The sequence below is a fragment of the Sus scrofa genome, chromosome 8 (assembly GCF_000003025.6).
Source record: "Sus scrofa isolate TJ Tabasco breed Duroc chromosome 8, Sscrofa11.1, whole genome shotgun sequence".
NCBI lineage: Eukaryota > Metazoa > Chordata > Mammalia > Artiodactyla > Suidae > Sus > Sus scrofa.
Window position 1 is genome coordinate 104845037 of NC_010450.4, and position 24477 is coordinate 104869513.

The 24477-nt window shown below is 37.5% G+C and overlaps 1 protein-coding gene across 1 annotated transcript in view; it reads left to right on the plus strand.

Annotated features, from left to right (window-relative positions):
* Positions 1 to 24477, plus strand: part of SEC24D (SEC24 homolog D, COPII coat complex component) — a 444678-nt gene that overhangs the window by 284314 nt on the left and 135887 nt on the right. The window contains exon 4 of the mRNA XM_021100700.1: positions 10567 to 10694. The gene's annotated coding sequence lies outside the window, so the exon portion shown is untranslated. The remainder of the gene's footprint in view (positions 1 to 10566; positions 10695 to 24477) is intronic.

Sequence of the window (24477 nt, forward strand, 5' to 3'; positions counted from 1 at the left end):
TCGAACACGCAACCTCATGGTTCCTAGTCAGATTAGTTAACCACTGCGCCACGACGGGAACTCCTGGAATATTTTTAATTTTCATTAAAAATTAAAGTAATGTTTCATTTTCTTTCTTCCTTAACAAGAAGAAAACTTCTTAAATCTTCATGGTCAGCCAACTGCATGCTATGTCATGGACAAATTTCTTTTATAGTTCTTCCGTCATGTGTTCTGAGTCGGGGTGGTCCAATATAAAAGTTGATTTTATATGTGGTCCAAAACATTTTAATGTTTTAAATCTGAATACATCCTACTAAATGTACAAATGGAACATTTTTATTTTCCCATAATACTTTTATTTTCCATGACATTCATCCACATAAAAACAAGCTAAATAAAGAAGAGCCTGGGAAAGTTAGTTTGTGGCACTAGACCAGTGACTTACAGACACTTTCCCTGTTTTAGTACTGGGAAGCATTAGACAATGATCAGTTACACAGTCCTGCTTCCAGAACCCAAACATGTCATGGGATTTTATTTGTGTCTCATCACTAGAGTAAGAAAGATCCGTAATCAGAGACTGTTAGCACCAGAAGAGATCCTTTGAGGGTCATGGGGACCAGACTCTCCGAATTTGATTCTCTTCAGAAAGGTGAATTGACTTTACCAAAAACCTTTCCTTAAAAAAAGAATTTTACAAGTGACATCGTAAATATAAACTCTGAAAACAAAAGAAGAGAACTTTTTACATTTATTCTTTCTACTTTCTCCTGTCTCTTGTCTTCACCCACTCCAATTTAGCTTCTGTCCCCACAAAAGGAAAAGTTCTCAGTATCTTATTACTGTCTTTCTCTTGTGTAGCCTTTGATATTATTGACCACGTTCTCCTTAAACTGTTTTCTCTTGAGGCATCCAGGATACAACATGCTCTTGGCTCTCCTCTTGCCTCACTAACCATTCCTCTCTTGCCTTAAACAGTTCTTGGCTTCAATTAATCCATTAAATGCTGGTGTTCTGTGCCAGGGCTATGTCCTGGTCCTCTTCTCACCTTACTCCCTTTCTATGGGTTCTGTCATTTACCCCAGGGAATTTAACCTCCACCCCTCAATTCCAGATCCCTTTCCTTAACTCCAAGCCAGCATATCCAACTGCTTATTAAACTTCTTTCTATGCAACTAGCTCACAGAAACCTAAAGCTCAGTATATTCAAAATCAAGTTCATTATTTCTCCCCCAAATCCTATCTTCTCCTTCTAGGTTCCCCATCGCAGGATAATTGACTAAGCCATTACCTTTCTCTTCTACATGGTTCCCTTCGACCCTGACTTAAATGTAAATATGATGCTGGAAGGTGGAACTGGGGCAGCCATCTTGTGACCATGAGGTAAAGCCAAGGATAAAAGCAAATACTCCAGTTCTGACTGAATTAATGCCAACAGCTATCCACTTCCAGTCCTCTTATTGTGTAATGATAATAATAATAACAATAACTCATACTTTTAAAAACTGCTATAGATCCAGTTTATTGTTAACTTGCAGCCAGCACACTCCTCACTGCTGCACTCAAGGAACAGCTTCTCCATCCAAACAGTTCTTTCAGATATAGGAACAGGAACTGACATATTGCTATAATTTACTGAAGATTTATTCTGTGTCAGGAACTGGACACATACTATTTTATTTTTTTATATATTTATCTTCAAAGCAGCCATGCTAAGTAGTTATTAGTATCTCCCTTTTGCTGGTAATTAACTCATACTTAGATGCTGTATAGGGTCAGGGTTTGAACCTTTGCCTGTGTGAATTCAAAATAGCTGTTCTTATCATTGCTATCCTGTCTCCAGGCATTATATATTTCTTCATGCTCATTTTGTGCATCCAATTACTCATTAAGACCTGTGGCTCCAACTTCTAAATAGATTGCAGTTTTGCTTCTTCATCCCATTTTTGCTGGTATGATTACTCTTTCTCTGGGCTGGACTTCAACAATCTAATTAGCCTCTATCCAAGCCTCGTTTCTACCCTCAGTTTATTTTTCATTCTATAGCCAGGGTGAGACTTCTGAAATATAGTATCTTCCTTGTTTTCCCTCTGTTCAAAGTCCTTAAGGCTTCTCAGAAAAGTTAAAGCTCCTTTACATAGATAACATTTCTGCCTCCTGCTCCTCACATCTTCTCCCACCTCATCTCTCACCTTGAATTTTATGATTCAGACACACAGAACTATGTTTAGTTTCTCTGACTTGCTTAGTTTTTCCATCTGCTAAGGCATTCTTCCAAGCTATCTAGTCCACACCCACACACCGATCACCTGATAATTCCTACTCATCCTTCTAGTTTTGGATTAGATATCATATTCTCCAGGAAGGTTTTCCTAACTCTTCCTTTCAGTGTTCAAGATACTTGCTCTATGTGTTACCATCACTCTGTATTTTTCTCTCTCATCCTAAACGGTCTAAAGTGAATCATTCTCTAGATTATTATTCGGTGAGTTTAGGGGTCATTTCTGACTTTTTGAGAATTAGATCTCCAAGTCTAATATACTTCCTGACACCTATTTGGTGCTCAATTAATGTGAGTAGTGTCAACTTTAAAAATGTGCGTAACTGGGGTTCCTATTTTGGCTCAGAGGTAATGAACCTGACTAGTGTCCACCAGGATTCAGGTTCTATCCCAGGCCTCACTTAGTGGGTTGACAATCTGGTATTGTGGTGTGCTATGGTGTGGGTTGCAGACATGTCTCAGATCTGGCATTGCTGTGGTGTAGGCTGGCAGTTGCAGCTCCTATTTGACCTCTGGCCTGGGAACTTCTGTATGCCACAGATGTGGCCCTAAAAAAGAAAAAAAGAAAAGAAAAGAAAAAAGAAAAGAAAAGAAAAGCACCACCTGAAAATTTTATTTGGGGCAAAATGAAGACTATAGCCTGGGAAGCAGCATTTTAGATAGCACTGAAATGCTTCTCCAAAGAGGTAGTGGGGAATGTCAGTATATGTGTGATTTTGATGAAGGGGGGAGGTACCTGCAGAAGCACACATTTAACAGAAGTTTGCTGCTAGTCTCATGAAGGTTACTGCTAGTCACGAGGAGCAGACATCACTGTGAAGGATTGTAGTGCTTTTCTAGATACCAGGAGATGCAAGAATTGGATCTTATAAAGTCTTCTGAAAATATCTAACTACTTGAAGAACTGTTTTCAGGTACAGAGTGCCTCACTCCTTATCTCTGCCCTGAGCTCCTTTCAGGGGGTGTCGAGGGTCAGCAGCTGCAGTGGCTCACGATTCAATCCGTGTAGAGGCAGCTAGCAAATGCCAATCTCCAGTTCACAGTAGAATGAAAAAAGAGATAAGATTTCCCAGAATAAAGGCATAGAAAAGAGAACCAAATAGTTCTAATTTCTTTCTCTCTGCTTCATTTGACTTAGAAAAACCTTAAATAGAGCAAAATTCTTGATTTATACCACTCAGAGACCATGTGAACTAGGTAATGTCTGCCTCCTATCATTTTGCCCCATTGGTAGCTATTGGGTAGGTAAAATTGATCTTCCCACCTCAGCAGCATGGATGATCTAAGCAATCAAAGTAATCTTTCCTCCTTAACACAGAGACTAGTTCAGGAATGGGTACAAACCTAGGCCTAAGTCAGAGACAGTCCCCAGGCCTGTGATTAACTCACATATGGTCCAACCAAAGGAAAGCTCAAAACTTTTCCAGGTAGCTGTCAGGGGCAATGGATATTGACTGCACTTGGGAAAGTCAATGTGAGGATGAAACTACCATAAGGTGGTGGTGGGAGAGTCCTCCATGAGGCTCCGACATGTCTTTCTAGATGTGTCAGAATTCAAGATCCTAGTGCTTCTTTTGCTGAGGTATTTCTCAGGGTTGTGTTTGCAATAAGCAACCTTCAAAAACATGGTAATTTCTCAACTAGGGACAAAGAGCAAGTTTATTAGTTGATTGTTAGCCGAAAACAAAATAAAAGGAAGGGACTCACTAAATCTAGTGTTCTTTAACTGTTATGCAAACCCACTGTGTGTGAAGCATCCGACTGGTTCATATCATATCAACCCTATGGAGTTTGGGGCAAGATGAACAGATGTAAACATACTGATGGTCATGCTGCTTGCTGAACCCCAAATAATAAAATTCTTTTCTCTACCCAAGAGTCTCACATATGCTTTCAGCACCCATAAGACAGTAACAGGGTCACTTAGTAGCTTGCAAGGAGGGTAAAATTAAATCCTAGACCCAATGGGGTGAAACTGAGACACCACTAGAGAAAGGGAACCAGAACCCTGGTCAAATGACACATAAGCCTGCTCTTTATTATGTTTGGGATTTAAGAATCATGTCAAGAGCAAAAGAAATATTTTGTTAAGGGAAAAAAATGTGATTTAAGTGGTTTTGAAAATGATCTTCTTAGACCAACTCCACTTCTATGCCACTTAAGAGATGCTCTGTTTTATACTACCATTTATTCAATTTTTCATTCAGCAAATAAAATTTACATTATCTTTCCAAGTTTTGACAGCCTGTTAGGATTTCTGAGCCTAACATGTACTGGGAAGGCATACTGTGAAGCAAAAATATTCATTAAGAATGACGTATTCTACAATAATTTCACGTTGGCTACCCATGCCTACCTCCTGTCTCTTCCTCATTTTCCTAATTCAAATTTTCACTCAAAAATATCATGACTTTCCATTTTGAGCTAAAGTCTATGGTCTCTTGTCTAATTTTTCAAAAAACTAGAAGTACCCTTCACTATAAATGATATAGTAACATTATTTTGGAGAAAAATTCAGAATCACAGCAAAAAGAGTGAACATCTCTTTTGGTTCCTGATCACAATTCCAATGTATGTCTGTGGTGGTGGGGGGATCCCCAGCATCACCAACAAGCAATTCTCAGGACACCAGCAGGGTGTCCAAGAATTCAACTAAATTCTGACACTATCTACCAGGAGATAAGAGCTCAGTCCCACAAGATTGCCCCCCCACACACACACTGTAGACAACAGCTGCAAGCCTAGGTTATCACCTGAACTTGTGACCAACTGACTATAGATTAGAGGTTCCAACCCTCTCCTTTGGGTTTGATTAATTTGTTACAGTGGTTCACAGAACTCAGGGAAACACACTGACCAGGTCATTAAGGGATGTGACAGAGAATTCAGACGGCCATTCAGAAGGAAGAAATGGATAGGGCAAGGTATGTGGGAAGGTGTGTGGTGCTCTCACGGCCTGTCCAGGGGCACCACTCTCCTAGCACCTCCGTGTGTTTACCAACTCAGCTCTCCAAACCCCATTCTTCTGAGATTTTTATGGGAGCTTCATCACATAGACATGATCAATCATTAACTCCATTTTCAGCCCTTCTCAGGAGAATGGGGGGTGTGGCTGAAAATTCTAAGCTTCTAATAATGGCTTAGTCTTTCCGGTGACCTTCCTTCATTCAAGGGCCATCCAGGAGCTCACCCAGAGTCATCTCATTAGAACAAAGGCAATCCTATCACCCAGGAAATGACAAGGGTTTCAGGAGCTCTGTGTGAGGAACAGAGGTCAAAGACCAATATTAGAACAAGAGATGGCCCCAGTGTTCTTATCATTTAGGAAATTACAAGGGTTTTTAGGAGCTCTGTGTGAGGAACCAGGGATAAAGACCAATATCTATTATCTCACAACATTATTATAAAATTAGGTGGAATTTAGAATGACAAAAACTGGAAAAATAAATTGTGATTTCACTATCAAAGCCAAACTGAAGTTTTTCCTCCTTTTGGGCCACCAAAACTTGGTTCTTTTTAAAAGACCTTTAGAAAAAAATGTAGCAAGCATCTTACACCATTAATTAATGTGAGTTAAATTTAAATGAATCACCAAATGAAACCATATGGATTGAGTCCTTATAGGATTAATATATATTAAAAGATTCATTTTCAAAAAGCACACACACACTTTAGGATGATGAAGATGAAATTAAATAGACATAGTAGAAAAAACAGTTTTAGCATCTGATTTTTCTGAAACACTTGAGGGCATTTTGTCTGTAATGTTGAAGACTGAAATACATTGCTGTGACTCATGATGTCTGCTGACCTATATCATTTCACTACTTTATATTTATGCTAATAAGTATTGCATTTTTTGTATTTCAGATACTACTGGATTATCTAAAACATCAGAAAGATAATTTTTAAGGGAAAATGTGAGGTAAAAATTATCTTTCCTTTTTCTGATGTTTTAGATAATCCAGTCAATGAATTATCAAAGATGAGATATATCTGATAGCTTCTATAGTTTTATTTTTGTTTTATATATATATGCTTTTTAGAGCTGTACCCTCGGCATATGGAAGTTCCCAGGCTAGGGGTCGAATTGGAGCTATAGCTGCTGGCCTATGCCACAGCCACAGTAATGCCAGATCTGATGAGCTGCCTCTGCAACCTACACCACAGCTCATGGCAATGCCAGATCCTTAACCCACTGAGCAAGGGATCAAACCTGCAACCTCATTGTTCCTAGTTGGATTTGTTTCCACTGTCCCACGAAGGAACTCCTGATAGCTTCTATATTTTTAAACAAACAAAATCATTATTTATTTATTTATTTATTTTTAAAATTACTCGAATGAATTTATCACATCTGTAGTTGTATAATGATCATAACAATCTGATTTCACAGGATTAAAATCATTTTTTCCACAAGTTACAATCATTATTTGGAGTCGATACTAAATTATACACTCCACAGTCATTGTTAAAATTTGGAGCTTTGAAACTATGTATTTTGTTATTGTTGTATTGTTTCATTTTTTCTCCTGGCAAAAAATGACTAACAACAATTAGACATAAGATTATATACATGAGAAGAAATTAATATTCCAGACAAAGACAACAACATCTTTTCAAATGATTGTTCTTAACCTCTGGAGAAAACATGCTGGCTGGAATTAATGATCAATATCAGAACTTTATCCTAAGTGTTTAAAATACATATACAGATAATCGATATGATGGATAAACATTTGTGAACTCATATTTAACAGTTATGCAACTCTCTGACTACTGGGGAATCACCAGTTCATCATAAGCTGACCGCAGTAGGGCCTGCTGCCACTTGCAGACTTGTATTGTTTTCTGGAATGCAGGTGTGTGAAATGCCATGTGAGCAGGTGGTGTTGGGCTCTGAAGCATTCCAATGGAGGAGAGAAGGAGCCATGTGAAAGAAGACACCCTCAGGCTCTCCTAAAAGCATTTTCCTTTCGTATCTACATGCCTGCTCTTGCTTTGAAGCTGAACGTAGTTTGGGGAGAAACCACCACTGTTGCTACTGCTAGTGATTTAAGGTTCCATCTTGGAGGCTTGCAGAGCTAAGGAGGTATGTGCAGGAAACTCCTCCTTTTACACAGAGCCTAGAGGTTCTGCCTTGAGTAATCTTATAGCACAAGGGAGTATATTTGTTTGTTAGGCCTCCATTACAAAGTACCACAGACTGGGTGGCTTCAAGAACATAAATTTATTTTCTCACATTTCTGGAGGCTAGAAGTCTGAGATCAAGGCATCAGCAGAGCCTTTTGAGGCTTGTCTCCTTGACTTGTAGATGGCTGTCTTCTCCAAGTGTCTTCCTCTCCTTCTTAGAAGGATACCAATAATTGGATTAAGGCCCACCCTAATGACCTCATTTTAACTGAATTACCTTTAGAGCCCAAATGCTGAGATACTGGGTGGCTAGGACTTCAATGCATGAATCTGGGGGGATAAAATGTAGCCCAGGAGTTCCCACTGTGGTGCAGTAGGTTAATGATCCACCTTGTCTCTGTGGATTCACCTGTTCAATACCCTGCCCTGCACAGTGGCTTAAGGATCCAGCATTGCTGCAGCTGTGGCTTGGGTCATAGCTCTGCTCAGATTCAATCCCTGGCCCAGGAATTTCCATATGCTGTGGGGTCGGCAGAAAAAGGAAAAAAAAAAAAAATAGCCCATAACAAAGAGGCACAGCATACAGACATGCCAAATTGCCAGTTAATTTCCTTTCCAGTACACAAGAATATATAGAGTGTTTTTGAGATTTGGATTATTTTGTTCTTCAGGTTTCCCCTTTCTTCCTGTTCCAAGAAAGTAGTGAGGCCCTTACAATTTCCTTAACTCAGGGATTTTGCTGAGCAGAAACAGAAGGTGGTAACAGTGATTCTCAGTTTCATAAGGTCTAAACTTCATGAAATGATGTTGCAAGGTGTCCCAGAGCAGTGTCCTTGAGAAAAGCAAGGGAGAGGGTTAGTCCTTACTAGGAGGGTCTAGCGGTCAATGGGTCTCTCAAGTAGTGCAGCAGTCTTATTACTGTTGGAGAAGGAACAGCAAGTGCTCCCTGGGAAATGGCTGCAAAGTCTTTAGAGGGAGGCCGAACACCCAACTCCCATCAAATTTCTTCAGCCACATGCATGTCCTAGAAGCTGCAGTTAGGACCTGGCTTCTGGACAAGACCATGGACAGTTCAGTGACCAGTGAAGGCAATGACTGATGATTTGCCTCTCCATTGAATTCTAATACCCTTGCAAACCCTGGGGAGGAGGAGCCCTAGCCATACCTGAGATTGGCTTACTGCCAACCCAGTGAAATGGGGGACTAGAATTGGCATAACTTGATTAAAATGATAAAAATCACATACTTAAGTTAATTAAAAAGATATTATGTACTATTGAGCTTATAGTTCATTCATTCATTCAAAAATCATTTGGGAGTTTTCGCTGTGGCTCAGCAGAAATAAATCTGATTAGTATACATGAGGACAAAGATTTGATCCTTGGCCTCACTCAGTAGGTTAGGGATCCAGCATTGCTATGAGCTGTGGTGTAGGTTGGATCTGGCATTGCTGTGGCATAGGCCAGTGGCTACAGCTCCGATTAGACCCCTAGCCTTCCTGGGAACCTCCATATGCCTCAGGTGTGGCCCTAAAAATACCAAAAAAAAAAAATCATTTGAATGAATGAGGCTATATATTCTAGGTTTGGGTGATGCAGCTATAAGCATCCTAGGCAATGTTCCTGCTCTCTTGGAGACCACATTGTACTGGAGAAGCCAGACAATAAATAAGTAAACAAAATAGCTTCATCAAGAAATGAGAACTAAAAAGAGAAAGGAATAGGGTGATATGACAGAGTGATGGGAGTGATACACAAAGGAGCTCAGAAAAAGCCTCCCTGAGCTGAGACACAGATGATAGACAGTTATTTGAAAGGTAGGCAGAGTGGGAGGAAGGGCAAAAATATGCCTTGTCAATGCAAAAAAAAAGAGATGGAGGTTAATGTAGCTAAAGTGTAATAATGTGCACCCATTACACATGAATCCAGCATGAAGTTAATGAAGCAGAAGCCCTGGATCCTCCCTTCCAAGATCCCTTCCAAGACCCCCGAAGGAATACCAACAATGTGTTCGCATGTTCATGTGCCTTTCTAAAATCTGCCTAAGTAAAATACTTGAACTGAATTTGGTGAAGATTTTTCTATTTTTTCACTCCGACTTCCCTCCAAGTGGTGGTGGAGAACTTGGGAGCATTATTGGAGTTCAGCCAAAGGCTTGCAATAAATTTGGAGTTTTTTTCAGCTGGGTTTTGGTGGAATATATTTGTTTGGTGGGCTATATATAATTCACATTCATGTCAAGCTATTGCCAGCTGCACCAGCATAGGAATGCATAGCTCCCAGGCACACTCTCACCATGTGTTGTGCCAATTCATTTGCTGTGGAAACATTTAAAGACAGGGCCAGAGGTTTTAACCATAACATCAACCCATTCTAAGGGTGCTGACACTGTAAATATGTGGGCAGTAGAAGAGAAACATACGTTGAAATGTACGTCACCACAAACTAGTCTGTGGAAACTTTTTCAATAGCTAAACATAAAAATTGCCAGTGAAGAATTTGTTTTTACATGTCCCTTAGATATTACAAAGTTGTCTCATAAGGAGGAAAATCAAAGAGAATTCAATAAAAAATTGTAAGAAAAAAAGAGGTGTATCAAACAATTAGTTAATAAGATTATCATTCTTTATCTGGATTTTTAGATGTTTATAGTAGTTTTCAGCTAATTTGTGTAGGTTTTTTCATAGATAAAACTTACACTTTTTGGATTTTCATAATTTAATTGTCTGTCTTCTGATCTTTTCATTTTATCATCAATCCTTCCACCCCCTCTGTAACTTTATAGCATCACAAGATAAATTAAAATGTCTGCTTTGCCCTTAGGCTTCTGGAAGGTAATGATATTTAAAATAGATACGTTCACATTTATAATGACAAAATGTCTAAGGTACTATTAAAAATGCCTAATAAATAAAATAAATAATGCTGATGGGGTTCTTGGGTGAAACCTTATAATGACGCCAAATTTTAGATAATGAATAATGATTTCGTAAGTTGGGAGTCACTTTTAACCTGTGAAGCAAAAATTTAATTCAAATTGCTGCATTTGTTTCACCAAAGTAATGTTTTTGAGATAAAACCATACCGTGCTGACAACCCCTCTTAGGTTTGCTATGTTAACTTTAAAAACCTGCTTTAATTCATTCAATAACTTTTTTTTTTTAATTTTAGGCACTGTTCTAGGCATGAGGGATATGGAAATGAACAATTCAGACAAGATGCATGCCCTCTAGACGCTCATATTCCAATAGGAAGGACTACTAGTAAAGACAAATGACCATATGTTTTGTCAGAAGGTGGTAAGTGCAATGAAGAAAAATTAAGATGTAGGGGTGTGGGAGGGAGAGGGTGGCTACTTCAGGGAAAGCTTTCTGTCCTGAGGGGGTGAAACTTGAGCAGAGATCTATTCCGTGCTGTTGCAGTTGTGGTGGCTATCATTATTTAAATCATAAAAATATTGGCCAAGCAAGATACTGTACGTATATTTTTTCAGAGGCAGAAGCTTGGCATGTATTCAAACCTCAGCTCTGCTACTATTTTCTACACCACCTTGGGTGTATCGCTTATCTTTTCTGAACCTTGGTATTCTCTTTTGGAGGTGCCCTGAAAAATAAAAGAAGTGTTTTTAATGTTCATTATTTAAAAACAATTTAAAGTAAATGAGATTAAATAGCCATTCTAGAATGTCTTAATATTAGCAGTGCTTGTGTTTGCACTTCATTTATTTTTTTCATTTCATGTATATAGCTCTTTATCCCACCGTTAACAAATGAAGTCTCCCATAATGAGATGTTTTTAAACACCTGTTTTTTAAACAAATTTTACACAAGTAAAATCACAACCGTTTAATAACTCTTTCATTTAACCACTCCCTTTGCTTTCTAAGATGGTCCTTTCTGGGTGGAAATGCAGGTGCCTTAGCTGTGCAGTTTTGGAAGGAAATAGCTTTTCATTGCAGGTCAGTACAATGGACTTCCCACAAACGTGAGGAATTTCTTAGAAAAATGCTAATTATTTGCAAGGCAACCAGCAATAACTAAGTAAAAACAGGGTAATATTTGGGGTAACCACCTTTGAGTTTGAGAGGAGGTGTTCAGCTGACCAGACTTCATTACTCCTCATAGCTCTTTGTAGTAAGGACAGGCCTGTGTTTGTGTCCCAGTTCTGCCACCTACTAACTGGTGACCATGGCTCTCTAAGCCTCAGGTTCCTCATATATGGAAAAGAAAAGGCTGTTGTGAAGAACTGTTGATGTAAATTGATGCTCAACTCTGCTGGAATATGGGAAGCACTTGGTTTATTTTTGTTGTTATTGTTGTTCACGGTGGTTTATCCCCTTTTTGACACAGAATGCTTTCCCACTCAGTATCTTACCGTGAAGCAGTAGATATAGCATCATTCCCTTGAATGGAGTGGTGAAATGAGCCCCTGATAGCACATGGTTTCATCCATAGTTTCATTTGTGCCAGGGACTGCATTTCAGTCTGAATTCTCCGGCATCAAGAATAGTGCCTGCAACCTACTAGGGCCTCAAAAATATTTCCTGATGGATCATCTATACCGTATCCCAGCTTTTCCCCTGGACTTCACATCTGGGTATAATAGAATTGCTGAACCAGATAGTGATTTGGAAGATTCTTTTTTCTGTCCTTCAAGCAAGGGAACCCCTTTACCTTTCAACATGGCCAGGGAACCAATTTCAGTATGTCCCAGATTTTGTTTTCTGAAGGTAATAATAGCTCCTCAGTAAAAACCCATGGAATGAAATTGCATAGAATCACATTGAATTAAATGGAAACACAGTAAACACAACCTTAACTAATATATTAACCTGGTTTGGACTTTTCATATTTCAGCTTTTATTAACCAACAAGTAGAATGACAGGGAAAAATACCTTTCTTCTATCTTTGATAATATTCTCTTTGAAATCTTGAAATGGCTGTAAACCTTAGGCCCCACCAAGTAAATGCCATTTTCAAACTCTCTGGGGAGAGCGAAAATTGGCATCCAGGTGAAGCAAATTGCTTGAGGTCACACTGGAATTAGTGAGAGAGCACACTGGATTGAGAGCTTCTTATCCTATCAACAGTCAACAGAGAAGGTTATATGGTGGTCACTTAGGCCATTGCCCTGACAACATATTCAGGGAATTTTCCTGCATTTTATTTTCCAGGACTTTGGAAAATCTGGCCATAAGTATCTCTAGGGATAGCATTTCCTTTCACTTCTATCTTTCCAACTTGGTAATCATCTAAGAGCTTTGACCGCCAGGAGAAGTTTGTCTCTCACTTAAAGTGTAACTTTCAGATCTCTTTCCATATTTCTGTTCTTCCTATTACATTTTTTCCTTTTTATTGCTGATAGTGGTATCAATTAGAATTATTGGGAATAGGGCCATCATATGTGAAAAATTCCTTCTCTTCAAAAATTTTAAAAGTTTTTGAAAAAATCCTTTTTTTTATATCTTTAACTAAAAGGTATTTTAAAAACCAAAACATTGAAGTGATGTTTGAGCAAGTCATCTGTTCTGTCAGATACTTAGAGAACTTTAGAAAATGTAAGAAAAGTTTTTTGAAAAGCATACATAAACATGCATGAAAATTGGCACATGTTGACAACTTTAAAATGTTACAGGAGTTTTCCTGTGGCTCAGTGGTTTAAGGATCTGGTGTTGCCACTGCTGTAACTTTGGTTACAGCTGTGGTGTGTGTTCAGTCCCTGGTTCAGGAACTTCAGTATGCCACAGGTGCAGCCAAAAAAAAAAAAAAAAAAAGTAAGGTTATGTTATTATTATAGGAAAATCTAATGCACACACGAGTACTTCAAATACATTGTTTCTGATGTACCTCATTTATGAATGCATTAAAAAATCTAAGAATCAGCAGAATTTGGATAATAAATTTTAAAAGCTATAAAATCTATACCAAGTGTATTATATTTTTAGAAGAATAAAAAGTTTTAACAGGCGCAGGCAATTAAAAAAATACATGCATGAAATCCAGCAGAGCCATTGCACAGATGTGTCAAGTAAGATTATGTCTCCTGGGGAGTTCCTGTTGTGGTGTGGCAGAAATGAATCCAACTAAGAACCACGAGGTTGAGGGTTCGATCCCTGGCCTCACTCAGTGGGTTGAGGATCCCACATTGCCATGAGCGGTGGTATAGGTTGCAGATGCAGCTTGGATCTGGCGTTGCTGTGGCTGTGACGTAGGCAGGCAGCTACAGCTCCTATTAGACCACTAGTCTGGGAACCTTCATATGCTGAGGGTGCAGCCCTAAAAAGACAAAAAAAAAAAAATTATGTCTCATATTCCAAAATTTTTTCATTAAGTAAGTAGTTTTTTAAGTCAGAGGTAGAAGGGGAGTGGATTAGATCACTTTAACTTTTATTCCTATGAAGTACATACTCAAAGTTAAATATGACACATCCTGACTTGGAAGGAAATTTTCAGTCCAAAAAAAGAAATCAGATAATGATCATTAAAACTGATTTCACTTCACTCTTTTCAAATCAATCTTATCCTGCCTTAGCAATAAATGAAATCCATATGTTCGAATGATGCAAGATACTTTGTTTTAAGCCCAGTAAAGGAGAGGCACACTTTCTAGTTAGTATAACAATTCATCTGAAAAACAAACCCTTTAGTTTCTGTACAAAATTATTTTGGTTAAGGAAACCCTGGGATGTAAATCGTTAAGAATAACCAGTAACCCTTAGAAGATAAGTAAATGAATAACAGATACTACTAGGTACAATGGCAACTCAAAACCATAAAATAACCAAGTTGCAGAGTTTTAAGTAAATTTTGTTCAAAGACTAAGATTTATAGTATGGTAAGTATGGCATGACAAATACATACACTTTAATGTTCAAGTTGCAAAATGAGCTCAGGATAATATCTAACTTATGATGTTCATCATTAAAGATTAGCAGAACAAAGATTTTGAAGTGGAAGCATACAGGCAGCAACTGTATTTGGTAGGCAGGGTACACAGATGTTATTCTAGTCTAAGGACAACTAATCTCAACAACTTTGAACTATTAAATAATTTCCTTCCTTTGGTGTATGAGGACTTTTGTGACCTATGATTATACTAATTACCTCTATCTCGTGCCTGTGAAAGAAGAGAGAGAAAAATGTAACTATTTCAAGGGTTACCTGTTTTTGGAAGAAATTAAATAGAAGACATTCTTAGTATCAAATAATATACTATCCAACATATATCAAATATAAATTATTATATTCTTCAGATGAATTTAAAGTGGACACATGAGGAGTTCCCACTGTGGATAGGTGGGTTAAGAACCTGACATAGTGTCCATGAGGATGCAGGTGTGATCCCTGGCCTCGCTTAGTGGGTAAAGGATCTGGCTTTACTGCAAGCTGCAGTGTAGGTCTTATAGGCAGCTTGGATCCAGCATTGTGGTGGCTGTGGTGTAGGCTGGCAGCTGTGGCTCCAATTCAACCACTAGACTAGAAACTTTCATATGCTGCTGTAGGTGAGGCTGTTAAAAAAAATAATAATAAAACAAAAATAAAATAAAATAGGACACATAATACAAACGCATATAATGTAAAAACCTACATGGTGAACCCTTATATTAATAGAAAGATGAAGTAAATGACCATCTTTAATGCATATAGTTTTTTAATCTGTAGGAATGATTGCTTGATACTGATATACTTATTCACTTTGTCCTTCAATCAGCTGGTTAAAATTTTAAAAAAAGTAGAACTAAATCAATAATCAATGAATTTTTTAAAAGTAGTTCTTGGATAGTGTAGTCATTTTGATAGTATTGATTCTTCCAATCCAAGAGCATGGTACATTTTTCTATCTGTTTATGTCATCTTTGATTTCTTTCATTAGTGTCTTTTGGTTTTCGGAGTATGTATCATTTACCTTCAGTAGGTTTATTCTTAGTTATTTTATTCTTTTTGATGTGATGGTAAATGGGATTGTTTCCTTAATTTCTATTTCTTATCTTTGAGTGTTAATATATAGGAATGCAAGAAATTTCAATCCCACTTGATCATGGTGTATGATTCTTTTAATGTATTGTTGGATTTTGTTTGCTAGCATTTTGTTGAGGATTTTTATATCTATGTTCATCTGTGATATTGGCCTGTAGTTTTCTTTTTTGCAGTATCTTTGTCTGGTTTTGGTAACAGGGGAATCAATATTGTCAAAATAACTATACTATCCAAGGCAATCTACAGATTCACTGTAATCTCCATCAAATTACCAATGGCATTTTTCACAGAGCTGGAAAAAAAATTTTTTTTAATTTGCATGGAGACACAAAAGACCTTAAGTAGCTAAAGCAATCTTGAGAGAGAGGAAAAAAAAAAAAGGAGCTGGAGGAATCAGGCTCCCTAACTTCAGCCTATACTGCAGAGCTACAGTTATCAAAACTGTATGGTACTGTCATAAAAATAGAAACATGGATCAATGAAAAAGGATAGAAATCCCAGAAATAAACCCATGCACCTATGGTCAACTAAACTATGAAAAAGAGGCAAGAACATAAAATGGAGAAAAGAAAGCATCTTCAATAAGTGGTGCTGGACTGGACAGCTACATGTAAAAGAATGAAATTAAAACATTCTCTAACAAATAAACATTTTTATTCTTAAAAATAAAATCAAAATGGATTTGACCTAAAAGTAAAATCAGATACTACAAAACTCTTAGGGGAAAGCATAGACAGAACACTCTTTTATGTAAATCACAGCAATTTTTTTTGAATCTGTCTCCTAGAGTAATGGAAATGAAAACAAAAATAAACAAGTGGGACCTACCTAAGCTTAAAACCTTTTGCACAGCAAAAGAAACCATAAACAAAATGAAAAGACCATACACATAACGGGAGGAAATATTTGCAAATGAAGTGACTGACAAGGGATTGATCTCCACAGTATATAAACAGCTCATGCAGGTCAATATCAAAAAAACAAATAGCCCAATCTAAATATGGGCAGAAGATCTAAATAGACATTTCTCCAAGACATATAGATGGCCAAAAAGCAATGATAAGATACTCAACATTGATAATTATTAGAGAAATGCAAATCAAAAGTACAATAAGCTATCATCTCACACCAATCAGAATGGCCGTCATTGAAAAGTATATAAACAATAAATACCAGAGAGGAGGTGGAGAAAAGGGAACCCTCCTTTCACTGTTGGTAGGAATGTAAATTTGTACAACCACTATGGAAAATAGTATGGAGGTTCCTCCAAAAACTAAAAATAGAACTACCACATGATCCAGCAATCCCACTCCTAGGCATATATCCAGAGAAAACTATAAATTTATAATTATAATTCAAAAAGATACATATACCTCCGAAGTTCCCAATGTGGCTCAGTGGGTTAAGAACCTGACTAGTATCCATCAGGATGCAGGTTTGATCCCTGGCCTGGCTCAGTGGATTAAGGATCTGGCATTGCCATGAGCTGCAGCCTAGGTCACAGGTGGCGGCTCGCATCCTGTGTTGTGGCTATGGCATAGGCCAGCAGCTGCAGCTATGATTTGACTCCTAGCTTGGGAAACTTTCACATGCATTAGGTACGGCCCTAAAAAGAAAAAAAAAAGATAAATACACCTCAGTGTTTGCTGCAGCACTACTTACAATAGCCAAGACATAGACGCAAACTAAATGTCTATCAACAGAGGTGTGGATAAAAAAGATGTTTTATATATATAAATAAATAAAAGATGTTTTATATATATAAATAAATGTTATATATATATATAAATATATAGATGTTTTATATATATAAATAAATCTAATAATGGAATATTAGCCATAAAAAGGAATGAAATAATATCATTTGCAGCAACATGGATGGACCTAGAGATTATCATACTAAGTGAGGTATGTCAGAGAAAGAAAAATACCATATGATATCACTTGTATGTAAAGTCTTAAAAAGTAATACAAATGAACTTATTTCCAAAACAGAAAGAGACTCACAAACATAGAAAACAAACTATTGGTTACCAAAAGGGAAAGGAGGGGAGGAGGGATAAATTCGGAGTTGGAGATTAACATATGCACATTACTGTATATAAAATAGGTCAAAAAGGACCTAGTGTATAGTGGAGGGAACTCTATTCAATACTCTGTAATAACCTATATGGAGAAAAATCTGAAAGAGAATGGATATATGTATATACATAACTGAATCACTTTGCTGTACACATGAAACTAATACAATATAGTAAATCAACTATACCTCAATATAAAATAAAAATTAAATTTAAAAAAAGAAAAATAATTTACAGACAAACAAAAAAAGGTAATTCTTTGGAACTTGAATATGCAGGGATAACTTTCAACAGAAAATTCCCACAGAGAACTACTCGAAAAGCCAAATGAAATTTTTTAAAAATCTATTTAAAGACATCAGAAGTACTGAGCCAATAAGGATTAGGAAGTGCCAAGATGCAGAGAAGGATGAGAAGCTGAGAATATAGCCTTTGCCCAGAGAGAGGACTCCTGGTGGGAATAAAGAAATCAGCATAGCCTTTGTCGAGCTGATGGAGCTAGGGCAGTTCTTCTTACCAAGGGTAATTTTGCTTTCAGGGGACATTTGACAATGTCTGGGGACACTTTTGGTTGTCATGATACGAGTGAGGGGATGGTTTGAGAGGCCAGGATACAGCTAAACCCCACACAATGCACAGGACGGCCCTCCAACCTCAATGAAGCATTATCTGCCCTAAAATGTCAATAGTAGCTCAGCTGTAAAACCCCGGACTACAGCAACTGGAGGCTTAGAATCTCTCTCTCTCTCTCCCTCTCTCTCTCTCTCTCTCTCTCTCTCTCTCTCTCTCTCTCTCTCTCTCTCTCACACACACACACACACACACACACCCCCAAAGTGTATAATTCTCATTCCTGGTTTGGTTCATACATTTTCTAGGAATCATTTTGTGAGATTCTTACAGTCTCAGGTGTGGGATTTTCCTGCCCCTATTCAGTTTCACATATGAAGTGTTCTGAATCATCTCCATTTCTTCAGGTCTCAATCCCCCCATAGCCATATTCATCCTCAGAAAGTACCTCATCACTTACCATAATGATTTGGTTAAATTCATCCTTCAAATGCTTTGTCTACTTCCTTCCTTTCCACATATTTTTTCCTGTAACTTCACTCATTCTTTCCCATTTTGAAGAAAGTATTTCTTCTTTGTCAAGGAAACACCCTATCAGTTCTCCTTTCCCCTCTCCCTTCCCCTCAAAATCACTTTTTCTTAACCCTGCTATCTTTTTAGGTTATTCCCTATTTTTCTCCTTCCTCTTATAGCCAAAGTCACTGAAAAAGTAGTCAACATAATTTGTCTCCACTTTTATTATAATCTGTTTCAGTGACTCTGCAAATGCCTTCTTAGCCAAATCTCAATTGTAAAACCAATGGTCTTTCTTTAGCCACAATACTGTTAAAAATCTCCTGTGTCTTCCTCTGACACTTACTTTGCTAATCGTCCTTCTGTCATCATTTCTTTTTTCGCACCTTCACTAAAAATTCCCCACAAGTTTCTGTGTTTAGTATGCCAGTTACCATACTATGCCTCTCCTTTTCAAATCTACCCTTCTACCTTGGGCTTTATGATCAGCTAGGACTCAGACTGCATTTCTCCTTTGCTGGTGGCTCCTTATTAGGTTTGCCAGTGGGAGGTGCTGGAAGGAGACTGAAAGGTCTGAGAAGAGAGAAAGGACTTGCTCCTATTTGATTGTTTCCAGTTCCTATAGCAGTTCTGAAGCAGAACTTGATTCTGCTCTGTAGCTATTACCACCCTTTGCAGAACCAGTCTCATGACACCCTTCCTCTGAGGGCTGGCCCAGCTCCACAAGGTCCCACTTTCAAACATCCATGTTTTAATAATTCTAACTTCTTCCCTTGGTTCTCCCAGACGTAAGGGGGATGTAGCTAGGGGAGAGCTGCTTCTTGCAGTTGCTACGTCCATGATGCCTTGGTGTTCTTATTTGCCTTTTCAACTGTTTAGTAATAGAGCAAGTAATATACAGAATAGGCATTATCATAGCCATCATCATCTTATTTATTCAACAGGAGAGTAAGGTAACTTGCTTTTCTCTTAGAACTTTGAGTTTACTTTTCCCCAGGCATGAAGGATATATGGAATTTTGGTGTTCATTTAGTATACTGATGTTAATCATTAGGAAAGATTTGGCCTCTGAGGCTTAACTCACAGCTGAGTCTACCCTGCCATCATGCCTCCAAATAAGGCTTCCATTTCATCCCATTTATGGTTATGATGAGGGTGGAGATGGCATCTAAAACTGCAAAAAGTTTGCAAGTTTGAGTGATGGAGGGTGTTTCCATGACTTACACATAAACTTTGATGGAATGAGTACCTTTGGGCTAAATTAAGGACATCCATAACCTTTACCTCATGATGCAGTAGGCATTATGCATTAATAAAATTGAAGATTCACTTATTCAGCCTTTTTAAATTTTTTATGTTATACCTAAGATTCCCAGGAGTCATGATTATTCACAGAAAGATTCTAGATGTGGTAACATCAGAAGGAATGTGTTCTATTTTGTATTGTAAGGCCACTGAGAAGGGAGTCAAGACTAGAAGGCTCTGAGACAGATACCCTAACACTGACTCTGATTTACACCTTTCATTTTGCTTCTTCAGGCCTATAGAAGGAAGGCAGCCCTTTATAGAGAAAGGAATCTTTGGGCCTGGACACAGCAAAGCTAGGAACACATGAAATCTGCCACCAAAATAAAAGAGCAGATCAGAGTTCTAGGCCTTCTAGCCATATGGGGGAACTGTGAGGGGCAACATGCTCAAAATGGTATAAGGGTAGGGGAGGGGTGTAAGGGAAACCTCTGTACCTTTCTCTCCATTTTGCTGTGAACATAAAACTGCTTAAAAGAATAAAGTCTTTTCCAAAAATGTTATGTTTTTAAAGTTTTATAATTTTCTTAGTCTGACTTTTTTGGCTTTTTTAGGGTCACACCTGTGGCATATGGAAGTTCCCAGGCTAGGGGTCCAATCAGAGCTGTAGCCGCCGGCCTATACCACAGCCATTGCAATGCAGTATCTGAGCCGTGTCAGCGATCTACACTGCAGCTCATGGCAATGCCGGATCCTTAACCCACTGAGCAAGGCCAGGGATCAGACCCACATTCTCGTGAATACTAGTCGGGTTCGTTAACTGCTGAGCCATGACAGGAACTCCTCATTCCGATCATTTTTATCGACTCCATCCCATAATGAATAACAGTAAAATTCTCAAACGAGAAGTTATCTACTATGCTTGTTTTCAAGGCAACAAGGAAGGGGGAGCTGGAAAGACTATGTATAAATCCTCCTTATTTTGTAGCTTGAATTACCAAAAGGCCTGAAAGCACTAGAGAAGATGTTAAAAAGGATGGTGAAGAAAGCTACAGTCCCTGGGCCTTTGCAACAGGGAAAAAAATGAAAGAGGAAAGCCAGCCTAGCATGAAATATAAGTCCCTGGGGACTTAATGGTCAAGAAGCCCTGTGGTTTTCAATTATGTGGAAATATAAATTCTGAAGGAAGCAAGAGAAATGTAAGCTAAACAAAGAATCACCACCACTTCTTGATGTCTTGCAATTTTGTTGTCACTATTTCTCCTCAATTACTTTTTAAAATGATTTTTATTTTTTCCACTATAATTGGTTCACAGTGTTCTGTCAATTTCTACTGTACAGCAAAGTGAAAAATCTCAAATTAACAACTTAAAAACCCACTACCTCAAAGAATTAAAAAAAGAAGAACAAAGAAAAACTAAAGTCAGCAGAAAGAATAAATAATAAAGACCAGAGAGGAAATCGATAAAATAGAGATTCAAAAAAACAATGGGAAAAAAAATCAATAAACCAAGAGCTGGTTCTTTGAAAGGGTAAACAAAATTGACAAACCTCTGGCCAGACTCACCAAGAAGAGGAGAGAAAAGACCCAGACAAGCAAAATAAAAATGAAAAAGGAGAAATCTCAATGGATACTGCAGAAATACAAAAAAGCATAAGAGAATACTATGAACAATTATTTACCAACAAATTTGACAACCTAGAAGAGATGGACAACTTTCTAGAAACTTACAGCCTGCCAAAACTGAACCAAGAAGAAATAGACCAACTGAACAGACCAATCATGAGAAATGAAATTGAATGTGTAATAAAAACACTTCCTTCAAAGAAAAGTCCAGGACCAGATGGCTTTACAGGTGAATTCTACCAAACATGCAAAGAAGAACTTATACTCATCCTTCTTAAACTTTCCAAAAGGTTGAAGAAGGAACAATCCCAAAGACATTCTATGATGCCACCAACAACCTAATACCAAAACCAGATAAAGATACTACCAAAAAAGAAAATTAGAGGCAATATCTTTGATGAATATAGATGCAAAAATTCTCAACAAAATTTTAACCAACCGAATCCAACATATAAAAAAGATTATGCACCATGACCAAGTGAGATTCATCCACAGGTTCACAAGGATGGTTCCACATATGCAAATCAATCAATGTTATACACCACAAATTACTTTTATAAGTCAAGGTAGCCAAAAACTCCCTCAAAAAAGCCACTCATGTTCCTTATAATAAATAAAAACACTCTAAATTTATCTTAGTTATGATATAATGATCAATATTATTCAAATAAAAAATCTGTATGACTCTGTTAGTATGAAAGCATTCTACTCAACTGGAAATTAAAGACAAGCATAAACTTTACACTGAAACTTAGTAATTTTCTTTTAACTAATTTTCATGTTATATTTATCTGTGAAGAAATTTAAAATTTTAACAATTTCACAGATTAATTAAAACATTTGATTAAAAAAATTCTATCCTGTTTCAGTGAACAATTTGCTCCATGTGGTTCTTTACTGAAAAATCCAGAAAATTTTTAAGTAAGGGCTTTCTACTGTCAAATGCAATCCAATATTTTATTAACTTACCATGTTTTGGCTGGCCTTTGGAGTTATTATTTATTTATTTATATTTATTATTTATATGCATACCCATCACAGTCTTTTGTGCCCTCACTTTAAAATGGTTGCCATGGAGTTCCCGCCATGGCTTAGTGGTTAATGAACCCAACTAGTGTCCATGAGGATGTGGGTTCGATCCCTGGCCTCACTCAGTGGGTCAAGGATCTGGTGTTTCCATGAACTTTGGTGTATGTTGCAGATGCAGCTTGGATCCTGTGTTGTTGTGGCTGTGGTGTAGGCCATGGCTACAGCTCCGATTTAGCCCCTCGCCTGGGAACTTCCATATGCCATGGGTGCAGCCCTAAAAATACAATAATAATAATAATAGTAATAATAATAATAAAATGGTTGCCATTTATGAAGTTTCTTGGGGAACTGGGTACTCTGTATGGTTATTGCTTATGCACTACTAATAATTCCTTGAAATAAAGAATTTTCTCATATTTGATATTTCCCTTTTGCTGCTCTATTCAAATTCCCAATGCCTTTAATATAAAAACTCAAAGAAGAAATGCTTGTTTGTATTTTGTTCCTTTGATGTTTCAGAAAGAATGAGGGATGACAGGTTCTACATAGATTGTCCCAGGTTTAATATAATATGATAACATAGCTTAAGTATACATTTATTAACAAATTATTTTTAAGCCAAGATTTTTCTTTTTTTTTCTGGTTGAGTTTTTTTTTTTTTATGATAGTTGATTTACAATATTGTGCCTATTTCTCTGTACAGCAGCGTGACTCAGTCATACTTACCTATACATTCTTTTTCTTACATTATCTTCCATCATGGTCTATCCCAAAAGATTGGATGTAGAGTAGGCTCTCATTTTGTATCTACTCTAAATGTAATAATTTGCATCTACTAACCCCAAACTTCCAGTCCCTCTCATTCCCTCCTCTCCTCCCCCTTGGCAACCACAAATCTGTTCTCTGTATCTGTGAGCCTGTTTCTGTTTTGAAGATAGGTTCATTTGTGCCATATTTTAGATTCCACATGTAAGTGATATCATATGGTATTTGTTTTTCACTGTCTAACTGCTCTTAGTATGATAATCTCTAGTTGCATCTATGTTGCTGTGAATGGCGTTATGTTGTTCCTTTTTGTGCACGAGTAGTATTCTATTGTATATAGGTACCATATCTTTTTAATCCATTCATCTGTCGATGGACATTTAGGGTTTTTTCCAGGTCTTGGCTATTGTGAATACTGCCGCTATGAACATAGGAGTGCATGTATCTTTTTGAATTACAGTGCTGTCTGGATATATACCCAGGAGTAGGATTGCTGGATCATATGGTAGTTTCATTTTTAGTTTTCTGAGGAAACTCATACTGTTTCCCATAGTGGTTGTAGCAATTTACATCCCCATCAACAGTGTAGGAAAGTTCCCTTTTCTCCACACCCTCTCCAGCATTTGTTATTTGTAGATTTATTAATGGTGGCCACTCTGACCAGTGGGAGGTAGTACCTCGTTGCCGTTTTGATTTGCATTTCTCTAATAATTAGTGATGCTGAGCATCTTTTCATGTGCCTATTGGCCAACTGTATGTCTTCTTTGGAGAAATGTCTACTTAGGTCTTTGGCCTATTTTCTGTATTCCTTGCTTTGTTATACTTGTCTAATTGCCTGTCCTTGAACCAATACCTCACAGTTGCAATTTCTGTTTTTCATGATAAGCTTTGTTATCTTTATGTTCCTCCATCCTCTTTGTTTTCCTTTAAGATTCCTTGGCTATGTTAGGTAATTTGCATTTTCATATAAATTTTAGAATAGCCTTTTCAATTGGCACACACACGCAAAAGTCTTGGATTAATAATACAATGAATAACTTAAAGGTGGGATATTTATATGATAAAATACCACACAACAACGAAAAGAAATAAACCCTTGTAATATCCCAAAGCATGCAAGATCTTCATAATGTTAAGGGGAAGAGGTCAGAGATAAAGAGTGCACATTGTAATATTCCTTTTATATGAAGTTCAAAAAGAGTCAAAATTAATTTTTTGGTTGCAGAGGTCAGAGTAGTGTTAACTAAATCAACTGGAAGGAGGTATCAGGGAATC